General features: G+C 38.8%; 1 protein-coding gene across 1 annotated transcript in view; it reads left to right on the top strand.

Annotated features, from left to right (window-relative positions):
- Window positions 1-407: 407 nt before the first annotated feature.
- The window catches only part of LOC120515925, a 113,676-nt gene continuing 97,241 nt past the window's right edge, over window positions 408-16,842 (top strand). Inside the window, exon 1 of the mRNA XM_039737299.1 lies at window positions 408-533. The gene's annotated coding sequence lies outside the window, so the exon portion shown is untranslated. The remainder of the gene's footprint in view (window positions 534-16,842) is intronic.

Raw genomic sequence — 16,842 nt, 5'->3', positions numbered from 1 at the left:
TCTAGAAGATGAAAAGGGAAGGCCGGAAGCTGAGAGAGAGAGAGAGAAGAGAGAGAGAGAGAGAGAGAGAGCGAGCCTGTGTCAGTTCTGAGGGTTTCAGTACCGGACCCCCAAACTCCCACTCATCACCAACCCCCCCCACCCACCACCACCACCACCACCATCACGGCTGGCTTCCTTATCAGAATTTATAATCAGGGATGGGCACCGGCTTCCAATCAGTGGGGAGATGCAGGAAGACACCATTGCAAGGCCCTCGGAGGGTGGTCGACAGCAGAAGCCCGCTCACGGTAGCCCCCCCTCCTCCTCCCTCCTTCTCCTCGCATGCTGCCACCCCTAAATATATCTTTATTCATGGTACAGCCTGGCAGATTACAAAATCCCCTCCCCTGTATCACTGTGTTCTCTGTGCCAGGGTGTAGCAACTGATCTGATTGTTCGGCTGGTGAGCACCGTGAGCCACTTGAGGTGTCAGAGAGAGAGACGAGAGACAGACGGGAGATGCAGCCGACCCGCGGGAGGGAGACAGGAAGGTGAGTTCTGGAGGCAAGCAGCTTTCCTTGGCATGGGCAGCCCGTCTGCATGGAGATAAGCGAGTATGTGACACTCTGGTGACATTGTGTTGTGCTGTGAGCTTAAAGCAGGGAGATGTCTGGGTGCTCAGGTGAGTGGATGCTCGGTGTCACCTCAGGACCATGCAGTGACTGGCAAAATCTGTACCCAATAAGACGTCAGGTTTGACCTTTCAAGCGGAAGCGGACCACCGGCTTCACAACTTGCATTTCAGCACCAAAAGTTTAAAGAGTAGCAAACGAAAGAAAAAAAAAAAAGAATTAGAACGGGCATCTGCAGAGTTGGCATGTGACATATGAAGAAACGTGGGGACGTGCTATAGGCTGTGTGCGCAGCGAGACAGACGGTATGAGCACGTGCGGAAAGGCGCTACGAAGGTCAGCTGTTTAAAATCAAGACCCAAATATACCTACACCTTCTGACACGACTGCAATTTTTATTCTGTTAACATTGTGGGTGCAGAGTGGCAGCCTCATAGCAGAGGAATATAGAGGGGGCACACACAGTGACAACGGGCACCACCCAAAGGAGCCATCTGTCTCTTATACAGTGACTTTCATAGCCATCAATCTGATAGATAGATAGATAGATAGATAGATAGATAGATAGATAGATAGATAGATGAAAGGCACTATATAATTAGATAGATAGATAGATAGATAGATAGATAGATAGATAGATGAAAGGCACTATATAATTAGATAGATAGATAGATAGATAGATAGATAGATAGATAGATAGATAGATAGATAGATAGATAGATCGGAAAGGCACTATATAATAGATAGATAGATGAAGGGCTCCGTGGTAGAGATGAGTAGATTTAAAAGGCACAATGTAGCACATAATATAATGAACAGATGAGAGAGACTATCTGTTTTAACTTATATATGGCATCTTTCACTAAATATTCATCCATACACTTGTCCTTAATGTAGTGCCTTTTACTTTATGTCCATCTATCTTATTTTTTAGATATGCCTTTTATTATCTTTTTCACCTCTTATTTTTAATATAGTGCCATTCACTTTCTATCTTATTTTTATGTGCTGCCTTTCACTAGCTATTCACTTATCTTTAATATAGTGCCTTTCACTATATATTAGTGTCTTACCCTTACTATAGTGCCTTTCAATTTCTATCGATCTGTCTTGTGCTTTTATGTACTGCCTTTCACTGTCTATTCATCTCCATCTTTAATATAGTGCCTTTCACTATATATTCACACCCTTGCCCTAATATACAGTATATCTTATTTTTGCATTTAGTGCATTTCACACTGTTTCACCTCTAATCTTAAAAATATTGCCTTTCACTAATCATGTCTTATCTTTTAATATAGTGCCTTATATATTCATGCCTTAATATTGTGCCTTGGACTTTATATACATCTATATTATCCTACTGTTTTTCACCATCTATCCATCTCTTATTATTAATAGAGTGCCTTTCACTAAATATTTTTGTCTTATCATTTTAGATGCTGCCTTTCACTGTGTATTCATTTCCTATCTCTAATAAAGTGCTTTGATTTCTGTTCGTCTGTATTATTTTTATTAGATTAGATTACATGATAGAAATAGGTTTTATTTATAGCCTCTTTCCCATGCTTATCCACCGGTTACCTTTTATAGTGCCTTACACTCTTATTACAAATTAGTATCATATTTGTCCCATACTGCTTTTTAATGTCTATAGTTTCAATTTCTCTGATGCCTTCAGCACTCTTTCAAAAGCTGCAGGGCCTCACGTTTAGCAAACAGACCGTGAAAGACGCGAGCAGCTGCCGTCCGATGACACAGACGGCCCCGTCCACACCTGTAGAGACACAGCAGCAGCCACACGTCTGCATGTATGGTGACCTCGACAGGATGCGTACACTTAGAGCCCAGGCCACGCTGCACTTTCCTTCTTTCTTTCTTTCTTTCTTTCTTTCTTTCTTTCTTTCGCCCCCGTACTGTTTCTGGCTTTGTGTCCTTTTTGAGCGCCTCAATGCACTGTGCACGATAATGAAAGGCACTATATGACATAAAGATGACATTTTTTCCGTCCAGCTCAATACAGTATATATCGACATGGCAGTCCTGTTCGTTTTCGGAGAAATGTCTCCTTTGCGTGCCTCTTTTCTAGAAAGCAATCCCTCCAGCCAGGGTTGTGCGTTTGTATGGGGGCTGAAGGGGGGTGACGGCGGCGGCGGCGAGGAGGATGAGGAGGAGGGACTGCATTTATGCAGAGAAAGGAAGGGGAGTGCAGGAGATCCTTGGGGAGACGTTGGTGAAGGTTTGCTCACGTGGCCGCCCTGTCTGGTCAGAATGTCTGCTGACTCCAGGATGAGGACAGCCGTAGCCTGGGGGGTTTGGGTTGGGGGTCTTGGGGAGGGGCGGCACGGTGACAGCTCCAGATACCTGTAGGACGTCTTTGTGTGCGTGTGAGTGTGTTCAGTCATGGAGGAGGGCGTCGTTATCTTAGAGGGTGGTGGCTCTCATTAGAAATAAAAAAAAAAAAGAATAAAACAATAAAAAAGAAAATGTGATGGAAAACACAAAAGAGACGTTTGGAGTCCGCTCTGCGTCCAGGCGGAGCGGCAATGACAAAGTCCTCGGGCGCGTGCTGATGGTGGCTGCGTTGGAAGGCTTGATATGAGGGTCCGGGGGGTGGCACTGCACTTGTCTCATCACTAATGACCGCCCCCCCCACTACCCTCCAGCTGCCCCTCCCACACAATGCCGCTTCATTCTGACAGCGGGCTCTGAAATCCCCCACACAATTTAGCGCTTCATCAGTTATTTGTTTTCCATTAACAGCAATTCTTGAAAATATTCTTGGTGTTTAGAGACTAAAAAAATAAAAATAGAGCAATGAGGGGGCAGCTTAAATTACGAACAAAGTTGAGCCACTGCTTTAGATACCATTAATGATATTTAAATCAGAACAATCGAAAACAATACAGGGTTTGTTATGCAAATAGTTCGCTTGTGTCATTGAGGGTGAAGGTGTTTTAGCCTTTTCGTATGAATAATATACAAATAATTATAATGAGGTAATGACACCTGGAATGTCCACCGTGGACAATTACGTGACCATTCATCAGTGCAGGTCTGAGAGGAGCCAAAAGTCAAACCTGGATGGGATGGTGGGGTTTCATGAGGCCAACTGCACCAAGACGTTCTGACGCACCTAAAAAATCTCACCTCAGGTGTGAAAAGGAAAATTCAAGAGGACATAAGAACACAAGAAATGTGACGAACGAGAGCAGTGGTGGTGTTGATGCCTCACAATAAGGAGACCAGGGTTCACGTCCCCGGTCCTCCCTGTGTGGAGTTTGCATGTTCTCCCCGTGTCTCTGTGGGTTTCCTGAGAGTTCCCTCCAAAGACTCGCGGGTAAGGAGGATCGGTGATCCTAAATTGGTCTTAGCGTGTGGTCGGTGCTGTGTTTGCCCTGGGATAGACTGGCACCTGGTTTGTTCCTGCCTTGCGCCCTATGCTGACTGGCATAGGCTGCATCACAAACCCCCGCCATGACCCTGGTCAGGATTGAGCGGGTTAGAAAATGGCTGACTGAGAAACAAGAGGAGACCATTCAGCCCATTTGTCTCTTGTTTCTTTAGCTAATGGCTAAGCTGTCCACATGTCTCATCCAGACCCTTCTTGGAGGATGTAAAGGTTTCTTCTTCAACTCCATGTCATGGTGGTCTGCTCCAGAGTCCCACATCTCTTTGCCTAAAGAAGTGCTTCCCGGCTTCAGTCTGTCTTGCACTTCCTCTTCATTTCCACTGATGTCCTCGAGTACCTGACTCACCATTAAGTTGAGAGGATTCTGCTGGATCTCCTTTGTCAATGCCTTTGAGGATTCTGAAGACCTGAATGAGGTCCCCACTTGGTCTCCTCAGCTCGAGGCGAAACAGCTTTAATTCTTTTAAGCCTGTCGCAGTCAGACATGTTCTTAAGTCCCATGATGCACTTGGCTGCTCTCCTCTTCACAATTCCAAGTGCTGCTCTGTCTTTCTTGTAGCGTGGCGACCAGAGCTGCACACAATGCTCCAGATGTGATCTTAGAAGAGCAATGAGAATAACGTCCCGTGTTTGATATTTAACTGTTTTTATGATTTAACCTGGCATTTTATTTGCCTTTATAATCGCTTCTGTGCATTGCTTAGAAACATTGTGTCAACAAAAACCCCAAAATTTTTTTCAGAGTTTGCTTTCTGTAGCTCAGTGACTCCCACCTTGTGTGTATAATTAACGTTTCCTTTGCACACATGTAGCACTTTGCACTTTTCTACATTAAACTGCAACTGACGAAGACATGGAGAGAACATGCAAACCCCACAGAGACTGTGACCAAGAGAGAATTAGAACCCAAGTCCTGGAAATAAGTGGCACTGGTGCTGTCCCTTGAGCCAGTATGGTGATTACATATAAATGTACAGAGAGTACCTGAGCCGCAGCGCTGACAGGACCTCCATAAAGACCAACACTTCATCCATTAATCCATCCATCCACCCATTCAGTTTAGGATTCATAGCTTATCACACTCATATACAGACCACTTATGTATGTGCTATATAGCGTCGAGGCAGGCAGATGGACAGATGGACAGATATAAAACAGGAAGATATGAAGTGCACTATGCTGCTCAGAAATATACAAGAGAAAGAAAGTGACAGGCATTATATAATAGCTATGAAAGGCACTGTAGGATAGATAGATAGATAGATAGATAGATAGATAGATAGATAGATATGAAAGGCACTATATAATAGATAGATAGATAGATAGATAGATAGATAGATAGATAGATAGAAATGAAAGGCACTATATAACTGAGAGATAGATAGATAGATAGATAGATAGATAGAAGGGACTATATAATAGATAGATAGATAGATAGATAGATAGATAGATAGATAGATAGATAGATAGATAGATAGATAGATAGATAGATAGATATGAAAGGCATTATATAACTGATAGATAGATAGATAGATAGATAGATATGAAAGGCACTATATAATAGACAGATAGATAGATAGATAGATAGATAAATAGATAGATAGATAAAAGGCACTATTTAATAGATAGATAGATAGATAGATAGATATGAAAGGCACTATATAACTGATAGATAGATAGATAGATAGATAGATAGATAGATAGATAGATAGATAGATAGATATGAAAGGCACTTTATGATAGATAGATAGATAGATAGATAGATAGTAAAGGCACCGTATAATATATAGAGAGTAAAGGCACTATGTAATAGATAGAAAAACACTACAATAAACTTAGCTAGATAGTGTGATGGGCATCATGGAAGGACTGACTGGGATGGTTGCTGTTCCTTGCCTGGTTAGTAGGCTGACATAATGGGTATATGAGGGAGGACCACCTCCAGCGGCTATGTGCTCCCCCTGTCCACTGGATGGCAGTATCCTCTCTGGTGTAGCTCCCACTTAGACGCTCAGGGAGCCGCATGAAGGCTGTAGTTCTCGGAGGCAGTTCTGGAGGTGTTCTTGGAGGCCGCTAGAGGGTGCTGTTGGGAGAAAGTTCCACCTGATGTATTACCGGAGGTACTGCTGATTCGGCACCTGAGTAGGGCGAGTTAGGAGAGGAGAGGAAGGGAGAGGAATGAAGGAGGAAAGAACGAACAAACGAACGAAATATAGAAATAAATAAGGAGGTATTTTCTTTTTATAATAGTTAAGTTGCATGCAAGACTGTTGTTGTAAAGTTGTGTCTTTGGTGTTGTGTTACTAAATTGACAGGTCACTATATATACACACCGAGATATGAAATGTGCTATATAATAGATAAGTAGATATTTACTTTTATTTTAAAGAAACCTTTATTTACAATTATATAACAGACGTGCGCATTTTCTCACATAGAAACACCGGTTTTTCCACTAAGGTTCTACCATTTTAAATACAAACGTTTTATTCAGCAAAGCATAAAACATCATTTGTGCTTCTTAAAATTCTTGAAGATTTGCCATCTAGGCAGTAAACAAATTTCAGTTTCACTCTGCTATGTAAAAGGAATTTAAATATTAAGAAAGCCTCACTGGTTAATGTGTTCATCGTCGTATTATTACATGTTTTCAGAGTTGCTAGATTAGCTTTTACCCAGAAAAAAAAAAAAAAACAAAACCACCAAGTAGAAAATTCCTTTTCTTTTTTTTCTGGAGATGCCTACCCCAATAATTAAAATGATTTATTAAAGTAAGAATTCAATTACCCCAAACAAGCTCCTAAGAAAACTGAACGCGTGTATTTCTCTAATGCATAGGTAGGTTGACATGAAATTTGTTGTATAATAGAGAAGATAGATAAATAGATACTTTATTAATCCCAAGTGGAAATTCACATAATCCAAGATAGAAGGATGAAGGGCCACTGTGGTAGAGAAGAGATTTGAAAGGTGTATGTTAATATTTATGAAAGTAATGTTAGAAAGAAACATATAAGGACCTTGGGTAGCTGTCTTAACTTATATAGTTCACCTTTTACTAAATATCCACATATATTTCGTATACTTATCCTTAATGTATTGCCTTTCGCTTTCTATCCATCTAGCTTATCTTTTAGATATGCCTTTTACTGTCCATCTCCATCTTTAATATAACATCTTTCACTATATATTCATGCCCTTTATTTAATATCTATCTATCATATAGTGTGTGCTATCTATCTATCTATCTATTAAATAGTGCCTTTTATCTATCTATTGATCTATCTGTCTATTATATAGTGCCTTTCATATCTATCTATCAGTAATATAGTGCCTTTCATATCTATCTATCTATCTATCAGTTATATAGTGCCTTTCATATCTATCTATCAGTAATATAGTGCCTTTCATATCTATCTATCTATCTATCAATCAGTTATATAGTGCCTTTCATATCTATCTATCAGTTATATAGTGCCTTTCATATCTATCTATCTATCTATCAATCAGTTATATAGTGCCTTTCATATCTATCTATCTATCTATCTATCATATAATGGTTTCAGAATCTTCAGTATTTAGTAGCACATTTGTGTTACATATTCATCCATTATTCCGTGATTATATTTATATTCACACACACATATTGAAGTACAAATCCGAGTCCGGCACACGCTACACACACTTTATAACAATTCCCTTTTTACGAGGCTGCTGTGAATGTTGATTAACATGAGGCGTCTTGCTGTTGTTCTTTAACTCCACTTATAATCAAATTATTTGGCTAAATGAAAGTAGGAGAGGACATTCATTTGGATAAAATACATTATTATTTTATTATTATTTATGTGACCCCCCCAGGGCTCTTCTCCCCATTTAGCGATGTGGCTGTCAAAATGGCACTGGCACCCAGCAGAGGGGTTCCTACTGACATTTATATTCGCTTGCCGCTGTTGAGAGAGCCGAGCAACTCGTCGTAGAACATTCGCGACCGAAGGCCCAGCCCCCCTCTGCCACCCTGCTGCTGAGGTGTCCTCGTCGTCTTTCGTGTTCCTGTCCTTTGCCACTTGTCACGGTCACCTCGTCATCCTGGGCGCTGAACTGCTGACTTTATTTTGCTGTTGAGTTTGTAGCAGCAGAACGGAGGATTTCTTGCCCTTTTGGCCAGTGCTGACATCCCACAGGTGTAAATATGAAAAGGCAGAGGGCGGCGAGGCGGGTAGAGGATGGCGCTGGTGTGTGGTGGGTGCTCGGCGGAGATGAAGCTCCACCACAGGGAGAGCGCCGGCACTTTCTTGATTAATAAAGGAGCTCAGATTTTCCGTCCTTGTACACTGAATTATGTGACTGAGTAAAAAAAAAAAGGATTCTTGACTTTAGTAATGCATTTTGTAAATGAAAGGGAAACAAAAGCTAACTCTGTATTTATTTTTCAGTTATTGTTAGCTTAAATGGCTTTATGGAATATGTGCTAAAAATCCAAAATAGAAGATGAAAGCCCAGGCAGGCAGTTGGGATATTTCCACTACTGCTGTACAAACTCTAATAAGACGAGGTCACCCAGTTTTTGAAAGAAGACGACAATTAATTCATTTTAAAGTGATTTCACAGAACCTGCTATCATTTCATTTTTTACCTGACAGTTTTCCATGGAGAGCTTTGAGTTTGCAGAGGTTTTGCACTGAATCCCCTTGTCGGTGGTCTGAGGACCAGAGCTCTTCAGCAAATTTAGCTTAGGATGGTGGGGGGGCGGGGGGGGGGATCACAGTCTTTAGCAACCTGAAAACGATCGGCGCCACAATCAGAAATCATCAAGACGTCTCCTTTAATGTCACGTCGCAGGCCCCAATGTCGCTTTCCCTGGAAAGACGGGCTGCCATGTTGAGAGAAAAGCGTCCGTCAGTCAGCCGGAAACGAGACGTAACACTGAGCCTGCAAATCCTCCAGCATCGACCTTTTAGGTTCGGCATTTTAATAAAACAAGTCCTACGTGTGGGGTGTTTGAGTGCAAAGAGAATGAAATACTAAAGACGAGGCTCACTGAAGCAGCAGAGCAGAGCAGAGCATCGCTTAACGTGAAGGAGGCCGGCCGGCCGGCCGGCCTGCCTGCCATGTCCAGGGACAAGGCGGGCAGAGAGGCAAAGAGCGGCATTTTCAATCAGGGATGTGTGGAATAATAAAAAATAAAAATGACTGCCACCACTTATGGGGGGGTGCACATTAAAGGGGGTCTTCACAAAAAAAACAACAATAGCAGCAACAATTAGAAGAGTCACCTGTTTAAACTCCTCAAAATTCTACCTGTATATTCACAGAAAAGGAAATATACTGTATATATATATATATATATAGAAGAGAGAGAGAGAGAGAGAGAGAGAGAGAGAGATCTACAGATATATATATATATATTTTTTTTTTACCAGCAAGGTGTGAAATGCAGGCAATGTTTAGAATGCCTGCCGTGTTTAGGTAAAGTATGAAATATCCAAATTATTTTAATATTATGTAGGCTTGTATGTAATACCTAGGCATTGTACAGAATGACAAATGCTATTTAGGCAAAGTATTGTCTTTTGGCATTGTATAGAATGATTAGGAAATGCGTGACATATTAATCGATTCATACTTTGACATCCAATTTTCGGCATTCTATACATTGCCTGCATTTTATACATTGCTGGTCAAAAAAATATATATATATATCTGTAGATCTCTCTCTCTCTCTATATATATATCTATATAGATATATATATATATATATATATATATATATATATATATAGATATATAGATATATAGATATACTGTATATATACTGTATATATACATATATAGATATATATATAGATATATATATATATATATATAGATATATATATAGAGATAGATATATATATATATATATAGATAGATAGATAGATAGATAGATACTTTATTAATCCCAAGGGGAAATTCACATAATCCAGCAGCAGTATACTGATACAAAGAAACAATATTAAATTAAATAGTAATAAAAAAGATAGATATAGATATAAAGATATAGATAGATATATAGATATCTCTATATCTCTCTGTATATCTCTCATATATATATATATATACTGGGGGCAAGCCCTGGCACCTTCAGCACCCAACCCTCAGTTGCAGCCTGGTAAGCCACTGTACTTGTGGCCAAATTCACAACATTCTATAAATATGTAAAAGAAAAACTAATTATTATTTAACAGAGTAAAAATCATTAAATGAGAATAAAATATTTACACTCTTACCAATCAGAGTATTCCCGTTAAACTGAGGTCCACTATTTATAAGAGACTAAATAAACGATCCATTCATTTTAATTAACATTCTTATAGATAAAAAAAAAACTTTTTAAAGAAATGACTCATTTAAATAACTGGAAAAATCACGAGAAAACTGAAGTGGTATGCAATGGGTCATCACAACTGGACCTTTTAGCTAACTAAATCACCTAAATGCAAAAATTGATGTTATGAATAGATAATAGTTTGTTCCTGTGAAAGAAAGTTTATTCGATCGAAAATAAAAACCACAACTTTCTTGATATTAAAAACCACAACTTTCTTGATATTAAAAACCACGACTTTATTGATATTTAAGCTCGTAATGTAAAAATGGAATAAGAATCTGAAAATCTAACAACACACACATTAAAGTTTGATAAATTCTGAAAAGAATGATACCAAACATATATATGTAGGTTTAAAAATATGCCCGATTTAAAGCGTGACAGAAAATTGTTGCAGTTTTAGGCTTAGGATTTAAAAAAAAAATTAAAAAAATATATATAGAGAGAGAATATACAGGGTGAGTCGAAATGATGTTAATATTTGAATGGTGGAAACAATTTATTCCCCAAACCTACTTCACATGTGGCACAGAAATACAAGTACACACATAGCAGTAGCGTTAGCGTTCACATCATTTTGACTCCCCTGTGTAAATACGTCTGGTACTTTAGCACGAAAGGCCTTTGTGGAGTATTTTAAACAAACAGAAATGTTTCCTTGTGTATTCTGAACCAATTAATGCAGGGACACCAAAGGAAAAGCCACTTCAGGCATCTGAATAAAACGTCTCCATAAAAAAAACGCAAATCAGTCGCAAGAATAAAAAGAAATCTGGGGAGAAAAAAAAAATCAAATAACTGGCATAAGAAATAAATGATTCTAAAAATACAGAATTAAAATCACACAAAGCTACAAACAAATAAACAAGGGCTACGGAGCTGGAAGATACTGGGAATTCTTAATGATGACGATCGTCACTGACACAAGTGATTATTGAAAATCTTTCTGTAAGGCCACTTGAAGACGTGTGCTGCAGAAATGGTATTGGAGCAACTGAGAGCAAAAATATTATTATTATTATTAATCTCACTAGGACAAAGTGGAGAGAAAAGAGCTAAAGCAACATCAACAAACACAGATCATTGATATCCTTCTTACCAACAAATATTTAATATTAATAAAGAACAAAATGACTGTTTATCTTTTTTTTTCTTTTACTGACTCTGAGTTGGCAGAGCCCTATTATGTTATTATGAAGACATGTTCAATAAATGGATGAATTTTTATTTTTCACTGCCAAGATGGGTGAACAACAAATTGATATTTATTTCAGTGCTGTTCCAAGGGTTTTGCACTATAATTATTTTTTTACATTTTACACATTGAGTTTTTCATTGTATACAACAATCTTTACATGGCACTTTACACAGTGACCACAATCCAATATTATTATTGCTAGTATTGGTATTATTAACTGATTATTTCCTAAAACAACTATTATAATTATTATTTATATTTTACAGAAAAAGTGTTAGTTGTCACCCACTGCACACTTGTTATTTTACTGTCATAGAGTGATGATGCTTGTCAAGCCAAATAAAAATATTCAATAACATTTTAGGATAACATTAGAAGAGTCTGCAGATAATAAAACATACGGTATGAGGTTACGTGACATGATATAAAAACAGTGAAACATGACATTAACAAATGACAAGAGTCGTATTGTTTTTAATGATTATTTATTGTTAATGGCACCGTTAATAAATTGTTTATAGACTATTAAGAGTTGCTTTTTAATGTGTGACCAAACTATTAGAAATATTATTAGTAGTCATCATCATAAGATTGCTAGTATTAACTGATTACTATTAGGGTCTTCCAAGACACATATTTATAATTTACAAATTAAAGGCAGAAGAATATTAAACTCTTACATATTGGACAAAAACTACTATTACTATGATGATGATTTATTATCATTATATCAATTACCCTTGCTAAGACTATTATTATTATTGAAATGTTACAAATGAAAGATAAAACAATATTAAATTCTTCCACATTTAACAGAAATCATTATTATTATTGTTATTATTATTAACAGACCCTTGCAAAGAAAGTTACTTTTTTTTTTTAATTTAATGATAAAAGAATATTAAATTCTTCCACAGTGGACACAATCCATTATTATTACTAGTAGCAGTAGTACCTGACACTAGGAAAAATAACTTATTTATATTTTACAGATTAAAAGCGCACACAAATGTTAAACTCTTCCACAGTGTACTGAGTCATGATTATTATTATTATTAATAAACTGATCCTTGCCGAGGCCATTAATGTTATTCTTACTGCAGAATAAAAATTCGAGCATATTATACTTTTTCACAGTAGATTCAGCCCCTTACTATTATTACAATTATTATTAACTTACCCTTGGCAGGTTAATTACTATTTAAATCCAAAATATGAAGGATAAAAGAATATTATACTCTTTAATAATGGACACAATCAGTTGTCATAATTAATAATAGTAGCAGTTGACACTTACAAGACAATCTTTACAGAATAAAAGAGCCATAGTGGATTAAGTCCTTATTATTACAGTATTATTATTATTATTATTAACAGTCCCTTGCCAAGGCCGATATTATTATATATATTTTGTAGACTAAAGTAAAAGGCTTCATAAACTCTGCCATTGTGGATTGAGTCCTTATTAATATTATTATTAGCTGACCTTTGCCAAGAAGTGGACAGAACAATCGGATACTGATAGTCCCTGCCACGGCACACGATTTTTTTTTCCTTCTAATAATTTGTAACCGTCAAAAGGACAGAATGGACACGCCGGTGTTATTTTCCAAAGCCCGTATTCGTACTAGGGCGAGGCATTATTTCAAATAAAATCAAACAAAATCCTCCTAGCTTTAAATAATTTGGAGTAATTGAATACAGAATTATCATTTTTATATAGCGTATAAAATGTGTCTAATCCAGCCGTCGCCCAAGTAATTTGTACTGCAGGACATTCATTTTAGTGACGATGTTTGTGAATTACGTTACAAGTGCCGAGACCAGAAGTTCAAATGTTTTTTTTTTTTTTCTTGCCGACCGCGTAGCTCCCGCGCCGTAACGCTGATGCGCGCCACACGAAGTCGATCCTTTGTTCTGCTCGCCAAGTGTCAGAAGGACAAAGGCAATTAAAACTAAATTAATGAGCTTTCGGTGCTGGCGAGTTCTCGGCCGATAGCGATCTCAGGAGCTATGAAGCAGCGGCAAAGGCACCGCATTTAAATGCGCAAAGAAACCTGAGACTGACAGGAAGAAAGAAAGAGAAGTTCGGCTGACAAATAAACGACTTCAAACTCCGTCTCCGTTCTCCGCCCCCCAGGCCATTTCACGCCGGCGTTCTGCTTCTCTTTAGCCCGTCACGCTTGTATTTTCGCGTTGCGCGTCAGCTTCCACATGCACAAGCTCAGCCCGTCCACCTAAATGTCATTTTCCCAACAGCATGCTGCCTAACGAAGAGTCGGATGACGGATGCCAGTTAACGCGAACCCGATTGTTAATGAGGTGCCTTCTTATTATTAAGCGCGGGTCTTTTCATCTTCTTCTCGTTCTTCTTCAGTTTTTTTTTTTTTTGTGATCATTTCAAAATATCTTATCAACACGGGATAGTAAGGGGCTTCGGCGCTCAGCTTCGGAGGAGGCATAGATGAAAGAGCGGGGGGCTCGGCGTGCGTTACACTTGCCTTTCTTGGCCTTAATCAGCTCTTTTCGTTATCACCATACACAACACCCACCAAGTAACGGGATGAAACATCAGTCTTTATTTTAAACAGCACCAAAATGAGGGACCTTAATTTAAAAAAAAAAATACAAAGAGTTACTCAAGTGCCACAAAGCTGTTTGGCGTTTAATTAAGCGGTTAATCCTAAACAAAACGTGCAAAAAAAAAAAAGGTTTGAAAGTGGAAACAGCAGCTCAGTGGCGCCCTCCAAAGGTGTGTTTTCAAAGCACATTTGCATCCTCTGATTGTCAGGTTTGTGGTGACCTCGTCGTCAGTCTACGCTAGTGACATCTCCAGTATATAGCGCCTTCCTGGTGTCATTTATTTATTTTTGCGTGTGCAGAAGGAGCAGTCTAGTCATGACAAAACATAAAGATCAGGGGTGCCGGGAGGCTCCGTCTACCTGACATTCTTCTTGTTTGGAGCAAAACGACGGCCTGCGTTCACAGAGCTCTGCAAAGCTGCAGTGGCAGCCTGCAACGAAACCAATCGATCGAGTTATTCTCGGAAAATGAATGGCACCCCCGTGGTCACCCGACAAAACACACGCAGCGGTGCACTTAGACATCTGCATTGTGGAGCCGCCGCTTTTTTAAAGAAAACGCCGCATTTACGAGGGCCTTCTTTCTCCAAGGGTGACTGCGACTGTGCCGGCAAGAAGAGGCGACGATATGAGACCACGAGAGATAAATGGTGCGATACGAAGTGTGTGTGTGTGTGCACTCAAGTATTTGAATTATCTGCCACACCGTGTTAAAAAAAAAGTTACATTTGGGGTACCACAAAAATAATTGGTTTTCTTTACAGCACATTACAATAGAAGCGAACGTTTAACCGTAACCTGAAATCCATGCACTGCAATACAAATGCCAACCATTAAAACGTTAGAAAATAATGTCCGGATCAAACACCAGTCCACAGTCTCTACAACAGTAAACTAACAACAACCAATAGCAAACACGTTATGACATTTTATTTACTTGTTTAAGCGGAGTGGTGGCTCTGAGGTTAGGGATCTGCACTGGCAATTGGAAGGTTGCGGGTTCGAATCCCGTAAATGCCGACAGGAACTCTGCTCTGTCGGGCCATTGAGCGAGGCCCTTAACCTGCAATTGCTGAGCGCTTTGACTAGTGAGAAAAAGCGCAATATAAATGCAAAGGATTATTATTATTTATTTTAATTTGTCCAAATACCACTTTATTTATATTTTCATATAGATTAAAAATCCAATAGTTACTAGGTGCTTTGACGATCCTAAATTGTGCATGGGTGTGTGTGTCCCGCAATGGGCTGGCGCCCTGCCCGGGGTTTGTTTCCTGCCTTGCGCCCTATGTTGGCTGGGATTGGCTCTAGCAGACCCCCCGTGACCCTGTAGTCAGGATATAGCGGGTTGGAAAATGGATGGGTGGATAGTTACTACTAAGCATTTTCTGTAGTTTTTTTTTTTCCTTTTCATGCTTCCCACCATCTTTGCGACTTTTGACAACACGTAAATTAGCAAGGCCGCGATTGTTCTAAAATAAACTCATAAAAACAAAAACTACCAATGAACAGGAAGGTTCACTGTCTCTTTTTTTTCATTGCCTTGATTGATTGATTCAGTCTGCCATCTGTAAGATGCTTTCAATGGAAATACGTTGATCTTTCATTGTTAAAATATCGCTGCCGTTCCAAAATGCCTGCTTTTCGCCATTTATTTTTACCCAGTTTTTTTGAACCATATCACCTGGCAATGCATATTACTGGGGAAAGAGACCAAAAATCACCCCATCTTTTGATAAGGGCAGCAGCCCTGGTAAGTGTTGTTTGAACCTGTTTCAGTGATAGATAGATAGATAGATAGATAGATAGATAGATAGATAGATACTTTATTAATCCCAAGGGGAAATTCACAAATTCACTGATGGACTTTGGAGCAGCCGCCACGTAACAGGCTCCGATGTTTCTTCTTCTGTGCTATAATACTCTTCAGACATTTTTTTGCTTTTAACATTTTTTTTTTTACTTTCTCATATACATAGTATAGAGAAAGTATAGGAGTCGTGAAAAAATATGACCACGAGATTTTGACAAATCTTGTCGTTTTAGACCGAAGTTTGAAATTCCGTCTGTCTGTGCATCAACAACAGTATCTCAAAAATGCTTAGCCTTCGGTCAGTGAGAGTTTGTACCCCTGCTTTATATCTAAAATAAGGAATCCTATCAACTTTTGGGCCACTTCTGGCAACCGCAAGTGGTATTTGAACTGAATACTTTTGTGAATTTTCAAGTTGTAACATTCTATTTATTTATTTGTTTGTTTGTGCAAATACCACTTTATTTCTATTTTCATGCGGATTAAAAATCCAATAGTTACTACTAAGCATTTGCTGTAGTTTTTTTTTCTTTCGTTCTTCCTGCCATCTCTGCGACTTTTGACAGCACGTAAATTAGGTTGCTTTTAACATTTGTAATTTTGTCATTTTTTTTTTCTTTCTCGTATACATAATATAGAGAAAGTATAGGATTCGTGAAAAAAATTCGACCTCGAGATTTTGAGGAATCTTGTCGACCTTCCTGAGTGCGAAAATACTATCTGTGAAATTCCGTCTGTCTGTGCGTCCACAATGATATCTCAAAAAATGCTTTGCCTTCGGTCAATGAGAGTTTGCACCCCTGCTTTATATCAAAAATAAGGAATCCTATCAACTTTTGGGCCACTTTAACTG

This window comes from Polypterus senegalus, chromosome 15 (assembly GCF_016835505.1).
Source record: "Polypterus senegalus isolate Bchr_013 chromosome 15, ASM1683550v1, whole genome shotgun sequence".
Lineage (NCBI taxonomy): Eukaryota > Metazoa > Chordata > Cladistia > Polypteriformes > Polypteridae > Polypterus > Polypterus senegalus.
This window is presented reverse-complemented; position numbering and strand designations above follow the sequence as displayed.